The following is an 11,365-nucleotide window of genomic DNA, read 5'->3' on the forward strand; positions in this document are numbered from 1 at the left end:
CTCCTGCCTCAGCCACCTCAGTATCTTGGACTACAAGTGTGTGCCACTATGCCCAGCTACTTTTTTTGTATTTTTAGTAGAGATGGGGTTTCACTATGTTGGCCAGGATGGTCTCGATCTCTTGACCTTCTGATCTGCCTGCCTCAGCCTCCCAAAGTGCTGGGATTACAGGTGTGAGCCACCATGCCTGGCCTCAACTGAATTTTCATAGGAAGAATTCTCTTTTCTTTACACTTTCATCAATTTATATGTCAACTACTATTTTATAATTACTGTAACAAGTATAACTGTTAAAAACAGGTTTGTGAATAAATAGAACCAACTCCTGGTAAGTACTCAATCCAATGGGTACACAGAGATGTACAGGTCAGCAATGGAGCTGCCTACCTAGCCATGAGTGTTGAGTTGGCCCTTGGTATCGGTAAGTACATTTTACATTAGAAGAGCGTGCATCAGGCTAGAGCTATAAATCAGTTCAGAAGGAGCTGGTGGAGAGTGCTCCTGCTGTTATTTTCCCACATTATCACTTATTAATGGCAGCCTAAGTGACACAGCAGAAAGAGCCTGAGTCAATAGCTAAGCCACTCACCAGCTAGCTGTATAATTTGGGCAAATCACTTCACCTCCCTTGTCTTCAGTTTTCTCTTCATTAATGGGATTAAGTAAGTGGCACATCTAAGCATTGAGTAATGGTCAGGATATGTAGCAGCAGCTACTATTTCTTAAGTGCCCACATGAGCACAATAATATATAAAATACTTTACACTGACTGGGGCGTTTCATTTTAAGAAAAACTCTGTCAAACAGGAGTCATTCCTGCCCCCTGCTCCCCACTCCCTATAGATGAAGATATTGGAGAGAGATTAACTTGCCTTAATACCCATATCTGGTGAGCAGCAGGGTCCGGGATAGAATCTAAAAACCATGTACTTTTGAATACACCACACCACTTCTTGCTTTCAAAGCAAGAAGTATTCTCATTTGCTACTCACAAAATACCTTGCGAGGCAGGTAGAGTAGTTATTATCCTCATTGTGCGAATAAGGAAGTAGATTGAGAGTATAGTTGACTTGGACAAGCTTAGATGTCTAGTAGAGAGTAGCAGAGCTCACAAATTCTTTGCCAATATCTGACCAAATTAAAAGCAAGTAAGGCACCAAAAAGGGAAAAAACAAAAAACCAGAGTGTTTAAGGAACATGATTTCTCCCATAACAAAATAAAGTTCATGACTGCAGTTAAATGCCAAAATAACCTTTATTCACCAAGTACAAGTGCCTCATAGATTTCTCCCTACTTAACTCCCTCACAATTTCTGCTGCTGTTTCTTACAAAGTACTGACCCACAGTAACATCAAAAGAATCGTTTTATCCCACAACTACCTGGTACTGATACCTGGTAGTAATGCAAGGGACATTTAAAAAAAATCAACTCAATTAATATTATATAGCATTTATTTTAAGCTCACCTGTAAAAGTTATTACAGTTGATACTACTATGGTATAACAAAATTGTTACTTCTGAAAATAGTCCTTTGGCTTGATGACTGGTTAAAAAAACAAGGTTCCCTCGCTATCCACTCCTTAGATTTTGTCAAGGTAAGTATATATTTGCTGTGCACAAGAATGAAAACTGTAGTATCATTAAAAAATGATGGAAAACCACTGCTAAATTCTTGCCTGATCCATGATGGTTGGCATGTGCCATAAAAAATAACAATCTGGATAATCACAAATTTGTCTTCTACTGACCTGAACCAAATCCAGAAGTGTTTCTGTCTCCACGTAGCTTTATGGTGATGGAGGTTTAAAAAGAGTAATCAATCCGTACTCTCCAGACACAAGCGTAATCAATTAAAGTTGCCTGGGCTCTCTGAACAGATGAGCCAATCACAGATCAATTTGATTCTGCTGTAGGACCAATCCAGACTTTATAAATTACATATTTTTGTTAGAACAGCCTAAGTTGGGTAGGAAAAGGATAGTGATGGGCAATGTAAGCAATAAAGGGGAAAAAATGTGAAGCACTGTTTCTCAACTGCTCATAATTAGAAATGGTTAACCACTACAAATGTTGATTAAACCAGTTAACCATTAAAGAAACTGCCTGGCTTGCCCTAAAACTGGGCCTAAAGAAAAGCCACCAATAAACTGTTCAATAATTTAACTCCAGCAAAAAGCAAAATGAGGATGCTAGTGGTCAAATGGGGATTAGTAGAGATCAGTGGAGGCTAGAATTTCTTAATGTTAATTACGCAGTAGATTATATCCAGTGTTCTTAGGAGGCAATTCAGAGTAGTCCTCCCAAACTCCAATGGGGGAAGGAGATGACAAATACATTTACGTCAAACTAGTTCAGGCCTCTACAAAAAACCATGCAGACACCAGGCCAGCAATTTTAAACTCCTGTGGAGCACGAACTTGAGTATTCTTTCTTTGTGCTTATCAGAGAAATAGCTCCCCAAAGAAAGGCAAATACTAAGTAGAAATGAACAAACCAGCCTCAAGTCTAAATCCTCTCTTATTCATTCTCCACACTATCACTTCCTAAACTGCAATCCTTGACTATATCATTCTACTTAAAACGTTTATGTTTGTTTTCCATCAGCTACAAGATAAATAAAAGCTAAGATCTTTAGCATGGAATTCAGGATTTTTAATGATCTAATAGTCTTTGCCTGCCTTTCCAGACTCACCTTCCTCTCAACTTACTTCGCTTTATCCATTATAAAAAAAGAGTAAATGGGGTGGGCGCAGTGGCTCACGCCTGTAATCCCAGCACTCTGGGAGGCCAAGGCGGGCAGATCATGAGGTTAGGAGTTCAAGACAAGCCTGGCTAACACAGTGAAACCCCATCTCTACTAAAAATACAAAAAATTAGCCAGGTGTGGTGGTGGGTGCCTGTAACCCCAGCTACTTAGTAGGCTGAGGCAGAAAAATTGCTTGAACCTGGGAAGCGGAGGTTGCAGTGAGCCCAGATGGCACCACCGCATTTCAGCCCTGGCAACAAAGCAAAATTGTCTAAAAAAAAATACATAAAAAAAGAGTAAAAACACACTACATCAAAATAAGCAAAAGAAATATTATGGAATACTTCTTAAACGAAAGGCATTGCAGATAATACAGTATGAGTAAAGCTTCAGTTAATAACCCTTTTGGCTCTGTTCCCTGGGCACCTGTAAAACTTGGTACCTCCACTATGTTACTAGGTAACACTACTTATAATAAAAATGATCCACATTATTAGTAAATTTGCATCAAGACTCAGGAACTATAAATGAACCATAACCTCATAAAAGAGCTATAGCTTTGACTTCCCTGTGAAGTCTCTTAATTAGCACAGCTTTTACAAAAACCCTGGAAACCAAGCCTATGGAATTGTGTAAGAGACTTTGGCTCCTGTGGGACATGGTTTTTTTTTTTTTTTTTTTAAGCCAAGGTAGCTCCTGCACCACCTAGTGTGAGCTTCCTCTGGGGTCCTACCCAGATGGCTATGAGATGACTGCATTGACTGCTGCGAAAATCACTCCCACTGCCGAGGAACATTTGATGCTGCCCTGCTGGCAAGCTATGATTCCTGTCTGATAGCTTTCTGAGTAAACAAGCTTTCTGAATTTGAAAGTTTAGTTAACCCAAGAAAACCCCTTCATTTGCACAGTAACAAGAGTACAAGCATCTTAACATGACATTCCAGATATTCTACAATCTGAACCTAATCTAATACACAGTTTTTACTCATGTTCTTGTTTTTTTTCTTTCTTCTGGAGAATCCACTTCCAGGTAACATATACCACCTCCCCATAGTTTATCTCTTCAGCCATTGCTGAGGGAAGCTGAAGGGGTTATTGCATAGTTTGAAAATACATGGAAACACTGCTAGCAAAAATAAGTACACAAGTCTAACAGAAAAAGGATGGAAATTTATTAAGAATAAAATAATATTAAGTTGAAGAGATATGGTAATAGCATATTAAAATGTAAAACATCCAAATTAAGAGTGTCTAGGAGACCAGTTTGGATGGAAGAAAAGAGCAGAGCTAGGTAGTATATTACATGTGCCCTTCTTCCTGCATTATTACCTATGAAGAGAAGCCAGGGAGTCCTGTATCAGGATCAAAGAAGATGATTTTTAAGAGTTAGACAATTCAGTCAATCCTTACCGTGGAAAAGGAAGCAGGGATGGATGAAGGGATTACAATGTAGACAGCGTCTGCCAGTGTTCAGGAAGGGAATATGTAGTTACTTAAGTCAGATCCAGTTGTACCTTCTTATCCTGATTATCGTAATCAGCCTGTCTCACTAGAATTTGCAAGGTGATGTTAATTGTGTAGAACCTCCGTTTCTTTACTCTCAGGTTTCTTTGACTGAAAGCTATTATAACTGCCTCTTTCTCTACTACAAAGTTGTCAATTATGCTAATTTGTTAGCACCAACTGCATTATTTCCTAAGTCTGGTGGTTAAGAGCTTACAAAGACAATGCACTTAAAAATTTTTAGATCTTCTGAAATTGCTAAATCCTCCAGTTAGTTTCAAGTTTGTAAACTCTTAGATTAAAACACCGATGTTACAGCAAAATAAAGAAATATTAGTCAACAGAGAAAAAGAAGAAAGAAATACATGTGCAGAGAGAGACACTAGTAAGAAATCATATAGACCTGGAGAGAGAAAGTAACTCTAGCTCCCAGCTTTCTTTATTGGTGCCAGTTGCTTTTGGGGCCCAGCTGTACTTCTTGCCCTTGGACTCTGATATAAACTATATTTCTTTTCTAACATAGCATTCCTTTTGCTTATGCTAATTTAAGTAATACTGTTTAATTTTGATTTTTTGAATTTTTATTTTTGAGACAGACTCTCACTCTGTCACCAGGCTGGAGTGCAATGGCCAGATCTTGGCTCACTGCAACCTCCACCTCCCAGGTACAAGTGATTCTCCTGCCTCAGCCTCCCAAGTAGCTGGGACTACAAGCACCTGTACCATGCCCGGCTAATTTTTGTATTTTTAGTAGAGACGAGGTTTCACCATGTTGGTCAGGATGGTCTCAATCTCTTGACCTGGTGATCCGCCCACCTCGGCCTCCCAAAGTGTTGGGATCACAGGCATGAGCCACAGCGCCCCGACATACCATTTAATTTGTCATAAAATACTCCTTAAGTCCAAAAAGTGTAATTTATATACATTTAGGATTTTTCACTATTATGTGTGTATACAAATCGTTTACATGCTGTAAATGATGCCTTAAAGAGAAAGGGAGAAATAACTCAAGAAGAACTATTTTCCACTGTGATTGTAAACTCCCCATTTTATTTATTTATTTATTTATTTATTTATTTATTTATTGAGATAGAGTCTCTAGAGTCTCACTCTGTCGCCCAGGCTGGAGTGCAGTGGCGTGATCTCAGCTTACCAAAACCTCTGCTTCCCAGATTCACGCAATTCTCCTGCCTCAGCTTCTGAGTAGCTGGGATTATAGGTGTGCATCACACCTAGGGTTTTTTTTTTTTGTATTTTCATTAGAGACATGGTTTTGGTTTCGCCACGTTGGCCAGGCTGGTCTTGGAACTCCTGACCTCAGGTGATCCACTCACCTCAGCCTATCAAAGTGCTGGGATTACAAGCATGAGTTACCACACCCGATCCTCATTTATCTTTTTATCTTCACAGCCCTAACACAGTGCCTTATATACTTTATTATTTATTTGAGACAAGGTCTTGATCTCCTATAGGCTGGAGTGCAGTGGCCTGCCCATGGCTCACTGCAGCCTCGAACTCCCAGGCTCAAATAATCAATCATCCCACCTCAACCCACCTCCCTACCCCCGCCCCCATAGAAGCTGGGACTGGAGGCACATGCCACTATGCCCAGATAATTTTATTTATTTTTTTGTAGACACAGGGTCTTATTATGTTGTCCAGACTGGTCTCAAAACCCCTGGTCTGAAAAATCCTTCCACCTTGGCCTCCCAAAGTACTGGGATTGCATGGTCTTGAGCCACTACGCCTGGCCCCTTATACGCATTTTACAAATGTTTATTGAATGGACATGCAATTTAAAAAGAATGAAATTCATTTGGTCAAAATAACAAACCTAATTGTGGAGTTTTCAAAAGCATTTCATTTCAAACTAATAAAAGATGTTCTTTATATTTCTCATTAGCATAATTCTGTTTAAACACAGTCACATACACAAAGAAATGCTGTTTTCTATTTTCTAAATAGAATACTGTACTGACATAATTTGGGTTTTGATTTATTAAGATTTTGTGTTAGCTCATGGGACTATGAAGCCTCGTTAGTAGTCATTCAGACTGTTCACAGACTATTCCAGTTCTCCTCTTTCTGGGCACATGGTAGAAATGCATTTCCCCATCTCCTTGAATTTGGGTGTAGTCAAGTGACTTTTGGCCAGTGAAATAGCAGTGGAAGTTACATGTGTCACTTCCAGACAGAGGCCCTTAAGAGCCAATGTATGCCAGGTGCGATGGCTCAAGCCTGTAATCCCAGCACTTTGGGAAGCTGAAGCAGGTGGATCACAAGGTCAGGAATTCGAGACCAGCCTGGCCAACATGGTGAAACCCCATCCATACTAAAAATACAAAAATTAGCTGGGTGTGGTGGTGGGCACCTGTAATCCCATCTACTTGGGAGGTTGAGGCAGGAGAATCACTTGAAACCGGAAGGAGGAGGTTGCAGTAAGCTGAGATCACACCACTGCACTCCAGCCTGGGCAGCAAGAGCAAAATTCAATCTCAAAAGAAAAAAAAAAAAAAGCCAAGGTACAATCACCACACCCTTTTCTCTGTCCTAACAACTGTGGAAGCACATGTTGAGATACTGCCTCCGGCAGACTGAGATTGACCATTTGTAATGGAGTTGTCTTGCTGATCTGCTTGGGCATGTAGTATGACAGAAAAAAATTCTTTGCTGTTTAAAATCAATAGGATGTAAGAGTTCTTTTGTTACCCCAGCATATATCCTGCCTGGTATACTGAGTAAACCCCTTTCTCATAAATGGAGTGAAACAATAACTCTGGCCCTCTATTTTCCAAATGGTATCATTTTGTACAGCACTATCATTTAGAGAATACTTTTCTCATTTAGAGGATACTTATCCAAACTCTCATCATCCAAACACAGGAACTGAATGGATTCTGATACATTTTTAGATCAACACCTCATTCTCTCCTCTCCGTACTTGCCATCTTGAATTCTGGAACCAAATACATTTGGATAGGTGCAATTCCTTGCCTTCCAAACTCTTGCCATCTGCACTCAGGAATGGAATAAATTTAGACATTGAAGATTCTTGATATATTATTTCATTTGCACTCTTAAAGTTGTTTTTCTACTACCCAGTACCCAGTAGATTCTCAACATTTATTCCATAAATGAATTCATGTGCTGTCATCATTCTAATTTTACAAATAAAGAGAGAGGTTCATCAACTTGCTGGAAACAACCCTGCACACACATTAGTGGCACAATCCCAGACTTTCTGGTTTCAAATCTTCACTCTTTCCACTCTGTACTGTGCTTTCTTAGGTCTCTTATAGTTATGGAATGCTTATGATAGTAAATTAACAGTACAAATAGTATTTGTGATAAAAAATGTCAATCACATATTTACATCCAAGAATAATTAAAGTCATTCCTCAGAAACTTCTAATTGGCTATACCTAGTCTACTTCATAGACACTAAGTACCCTAAAGCACAGAATAAGGAGGTGCCCTACAGGTCCTTCAACAGGCAACTTGCAGAACAATGAAGAAATGTGAAAGAATCAGGGGGAAAGTAGGGTTCTCCTTTGCTACACAGTATGTTAAAATCCTGACTTTTAGATTATCTTCACTTTGGTCCTTACCAAATTGGCTAACCTCAATTCTTTGCTTCCCAATTCTCCTCAAACCTCAGTTGTAAGAAATACTAATGAAGAACTGCCCAAAGAATAGACAATTCATCTATTTTTATTTTTTGAGATGGAGTCTCACTCTGTCACCCAGGCTGGAGTGCAGTGGTACCATCTCAGCTCACTGCAACCTCCCTCTCTCAGGTTCAAGGGGTTCTCCTTCAGCCTCCCAAGCTGGGAGGAACTATTGGTTCCTCCGGATAGTTCTAGCTGGAACTATCCAGCTACTATTGGTATTTTTAGTAGAAACGGGGTTTAATCGTGTTGGCCAGGCTGGTCTTGAACTCCTGACCTCAAGCGATCCACCTGCTTTGGTCTCCCAAAGTGTTGGGATTACAGGTGTGAGCCACCACACCCAGCTAATTAATACATTTTTATAGGTTCCGTGGACCTCAATTTGTGTTACATAGTCAAATAAATTTGGAAAAGATCACAAACTATATCCCTCTTTAAAACGGCAACTTGAAAATTAGCATAGTAAATCTTCAAGATATTCCGTAGCAAAACTAGTTAAATTTTCTAATCTACTTATCTCAAACTTACTTGAGCTCAGAATCTTATTGCAAGAAAGTATTTTCTCATTCCTTAGAACACAGTTTGGGAAATACTGTTCTAGATCATTCTAAACAAGTGACTCTTTTAGAGAACTTATTGTTACGGTTCTATTACTCTCCTGTATTGAAAAACACTGTTGTGCAAAATTCACTATTTTTGGTAGGGGTGTTTTAAAGATATTGTCTACGGCATTCCATAGCTCCTTTTTATTAGGGCCCATGAGGAAATCTGCCTCTCAGGACTCATTACTGGAAAACACCTTGCTTAGGGCAGAACTGTTTTTTTTTTTTTTTTTTTAATCTTGGAATTAAAACACAATGAAACTTTGTTTTATTTTTATTGATTTTTTTGAAACAGGGGTCTGGCTATGTTCGCCAGGCTGGTCTTGAACTCCTGAGCTCAAGTGATCCGCTCACCATGGCCTCCCAAACTGCTGGGATTACAGGCGTGAGTTACCACGCCCGTCCAAAACAGGCTGAAACTTATGTTGTTCCTTTCTCTCTTTTTTTCCTAGTTCCCAGGAAGCCCAAAGCCCAAACTGTGACTCATCTCTAGTACAGGATCTTATAAAAATGAACTTGATACTATCTTTTTTCTTGACATTGTATTCTCTTTCTTCTCTACTTCAATTTTCCGAGTTTGTTTTATCCTATGGTACTAACATGGTCACTAATTTGCTTCAAATATATCGTTTCTGCAACTATATATTGTATATATTGCATCTTTTTACAACTTCATGTTGATTCCGCCTTTCCTGTCCCATGACCAACAATGTCAGCGTATTCATCTTTGTGTAAAAGTATTCCCTTAAGTCATAACAAGCCAATAGGGCACACATTCACAACGCAGTCAAATCTGTAAATGCTGAAAACGAGGGGGGGGGTCATGAATTTTTTTTTTTTTTTTTTGCCACCAGAGGTCTAATAACCAAAAAGTTATGAAACTGTTTCCTAACAGGAAGGAGAATCAAAATTTATTTAGAACCAGCAGCTGCCAGGCACTTAACAGCAGCTCCCTTTTTCAAAGCAAGCAGAAGGGGCATTTGCACATCCATCTAATCTCTGAAAGAAGGCAGCAGAAACAATATTGGGAGGGTGCAGGGGTGAGTGGAGAGAGTCTGTCTGTCCCTTTTGTATCTTTTGAATTCTATGAACTAGTCGACTATTAAAGAATGTTTTAAAAAATGAAATGAAGCGATAAAAAACGACAGTAACGCTTTACTCTTTGACCCAGAAAACTTTTTCCGCCAGCTTCTGATCCCGCAGCACGCACTGAAATAAATGCCTAAACGCAAAAGTTTCACCAGGCACGCCGGGTCCGGGGAAATGAAGTCCCGGTCTTATTCTCCCCCACTCCGGGGGCGACGCTATTATTTAAAAGAAAAACTTAAAAACTTAGGTCAGAATTGCCTGCAAGTAATAAGGAGAGGGAAAAAAACCTCTGAAATGGTTTCCCGTTTGTTTTATTGGCAGGGACAGTCCACGAAAGCAGCCACTTGTGCACAGCAGTCCGCTCCTCACCGCCGGCCACCAGCGCCGCGTCCACAACTTTCCACAACTCGAGGGCGCCCCGGGCCGTGGCTCCAGCGCTCGGGGGTGCGCAGCAGGGAGGCAGGGCCGGGGTTCGAGCCCCGGGCGCGGTATGGGGAGGCGCTCCCTCGGCCCAGCCCCTCTGGACTGAGGGGCCTCGCAGTCGCCTCCATGAGGGGCCGCGTCTTCCCACCCGGCTCGTTCGGGGCGGCCGCGGCGGGGCGCGAGAGTCGCGTGGGGGCGGGGAGCGGGCCCTGCCGCGCGGGCCGGCCCGAGGCGGCCCCCTCCCGACACCGAGGAGGAAGTCGCACTTACCGCGTCGCGCTCTGGAGGCGGCCGGGGGTCACGGCGGGCCGGGGCGGCCAGGCGGGAGGAGCTGGGGAGGCGGGGGCTGGGGCCGGCGAGCTGAGGAGAAGGATGCTCGGCCCCTCGCGCGCCCCCAGCCCCGTCCCGGCAGCGTCACCCCCGGCGCCGGCCGGCCCGGAGCGAGACACTCCCGCTCCGTCAGGCGGCACCAGGGTTGGGGGTTAGAGTCCCCGGACGGCCCCGGAGGGGGCGGGCGAGTACGTGGGGGTCGGGGACCGGCTCGCCCGTCAGTCCCGGCGCGGCACTAGAGGCTGCCCGCCCCGCCCCCTCCCGTCAGGCCCCGCCCCGCCCCCTCCATGTCCCGCCCCCTCGGCGGGCCGCGCTCCGCGGGAGACCGCGGCCGCCACTGCTCCGCCGGCGGTTTCTTTGCTCCCCTGCGCGGCGTGGGGACGGCCGAGCCGAGAGGCGGGGGAATAGGGGAAGGGGAGCGGCTGTGGCGAGGGGAGTTAGTGAGGAAGGGGACGTCAGCCTGGGCGGGACTCTGGAGAGGAGGGGGCGTGGCGTAGCGGGCCTGACAAAGATTCTGGTTGTTCCCCGCCCCTTGAAACTGGGGTTAGGGGAATTCCTGGAGGTGGAAGTTAGGAAGAGGTCCCTCTGCAGGGCGGGAAGGCCGTGAGAGAGGCGGCTCTGTTGTCTCAGAGCTTAGAGGGAACTCACCCAGTCTCGCCTCTCTTCTCCAGCCCAAGTAACCATTCCCCTTGCAATAATCTGATAATTATTGTGCTTTAGGTGGTGGGTATGTGCCATCGCAATTATGATCCTCAGCGCTCTGACCATAATCATTGTTTTCCAGTGTTGGGATAATAAGAATCTGAAAAAGTAGATTCTTTATTCATTCCTCTACCCAACATTGAACTCTTCCTATATGCTAGGTTGTGAGAATAACAACTAATTTATTTGGCGCCTTATGAAAACACTAAATTACTTTATATGTTAATTCACCATCAGGTTTGAGCAAAACAGCTACTGGGGTCCCTGCCCCCAGTAGCTCATGATGCATTAGGAAGGGAG

General features: G+C 42.9%; 1 protein-coding gene across 3 annotated transcripts in view; it reads right to left on the reverse strand.

The window, feature by feature from the left end:
• The window catches only part of KLHL5 (kelch like family member 5), a 91,002-nt gene extending 80,402 nt beyond the window's left edge, over window positions 1-10,600 (reverse strand). For all 3 annotated transcript variants that reach the window (XM_008993471.5, XM_054253430.2, XM_008993470.5), the window contains exon 1: window positions 10,304-10,600. The gene's annotated coding sequence lies outside the window, so the exon portion shown is untranslated. The remainder of the gene's footprint in view (window positions 1-10,303) is intronic.
• Between the last annotated feature and the right edge of the window lie 765 nt (window positions 10,601-11,365).

This window comes from Callithrix jacchus, chromosome 3 (assembly GCF_049354715.1).
Source record: "Callithrix jacchus isolate 240 chromosome 3, calJac240_pri, whole genome shotgun sequence".
In the NCBI taxonomy this organism is placed as follows: Eukaryota; Metazoa; Chordata; class Mammalia; order Primates; family Cebidae; genus Callithrix; species Callithrix jacchus.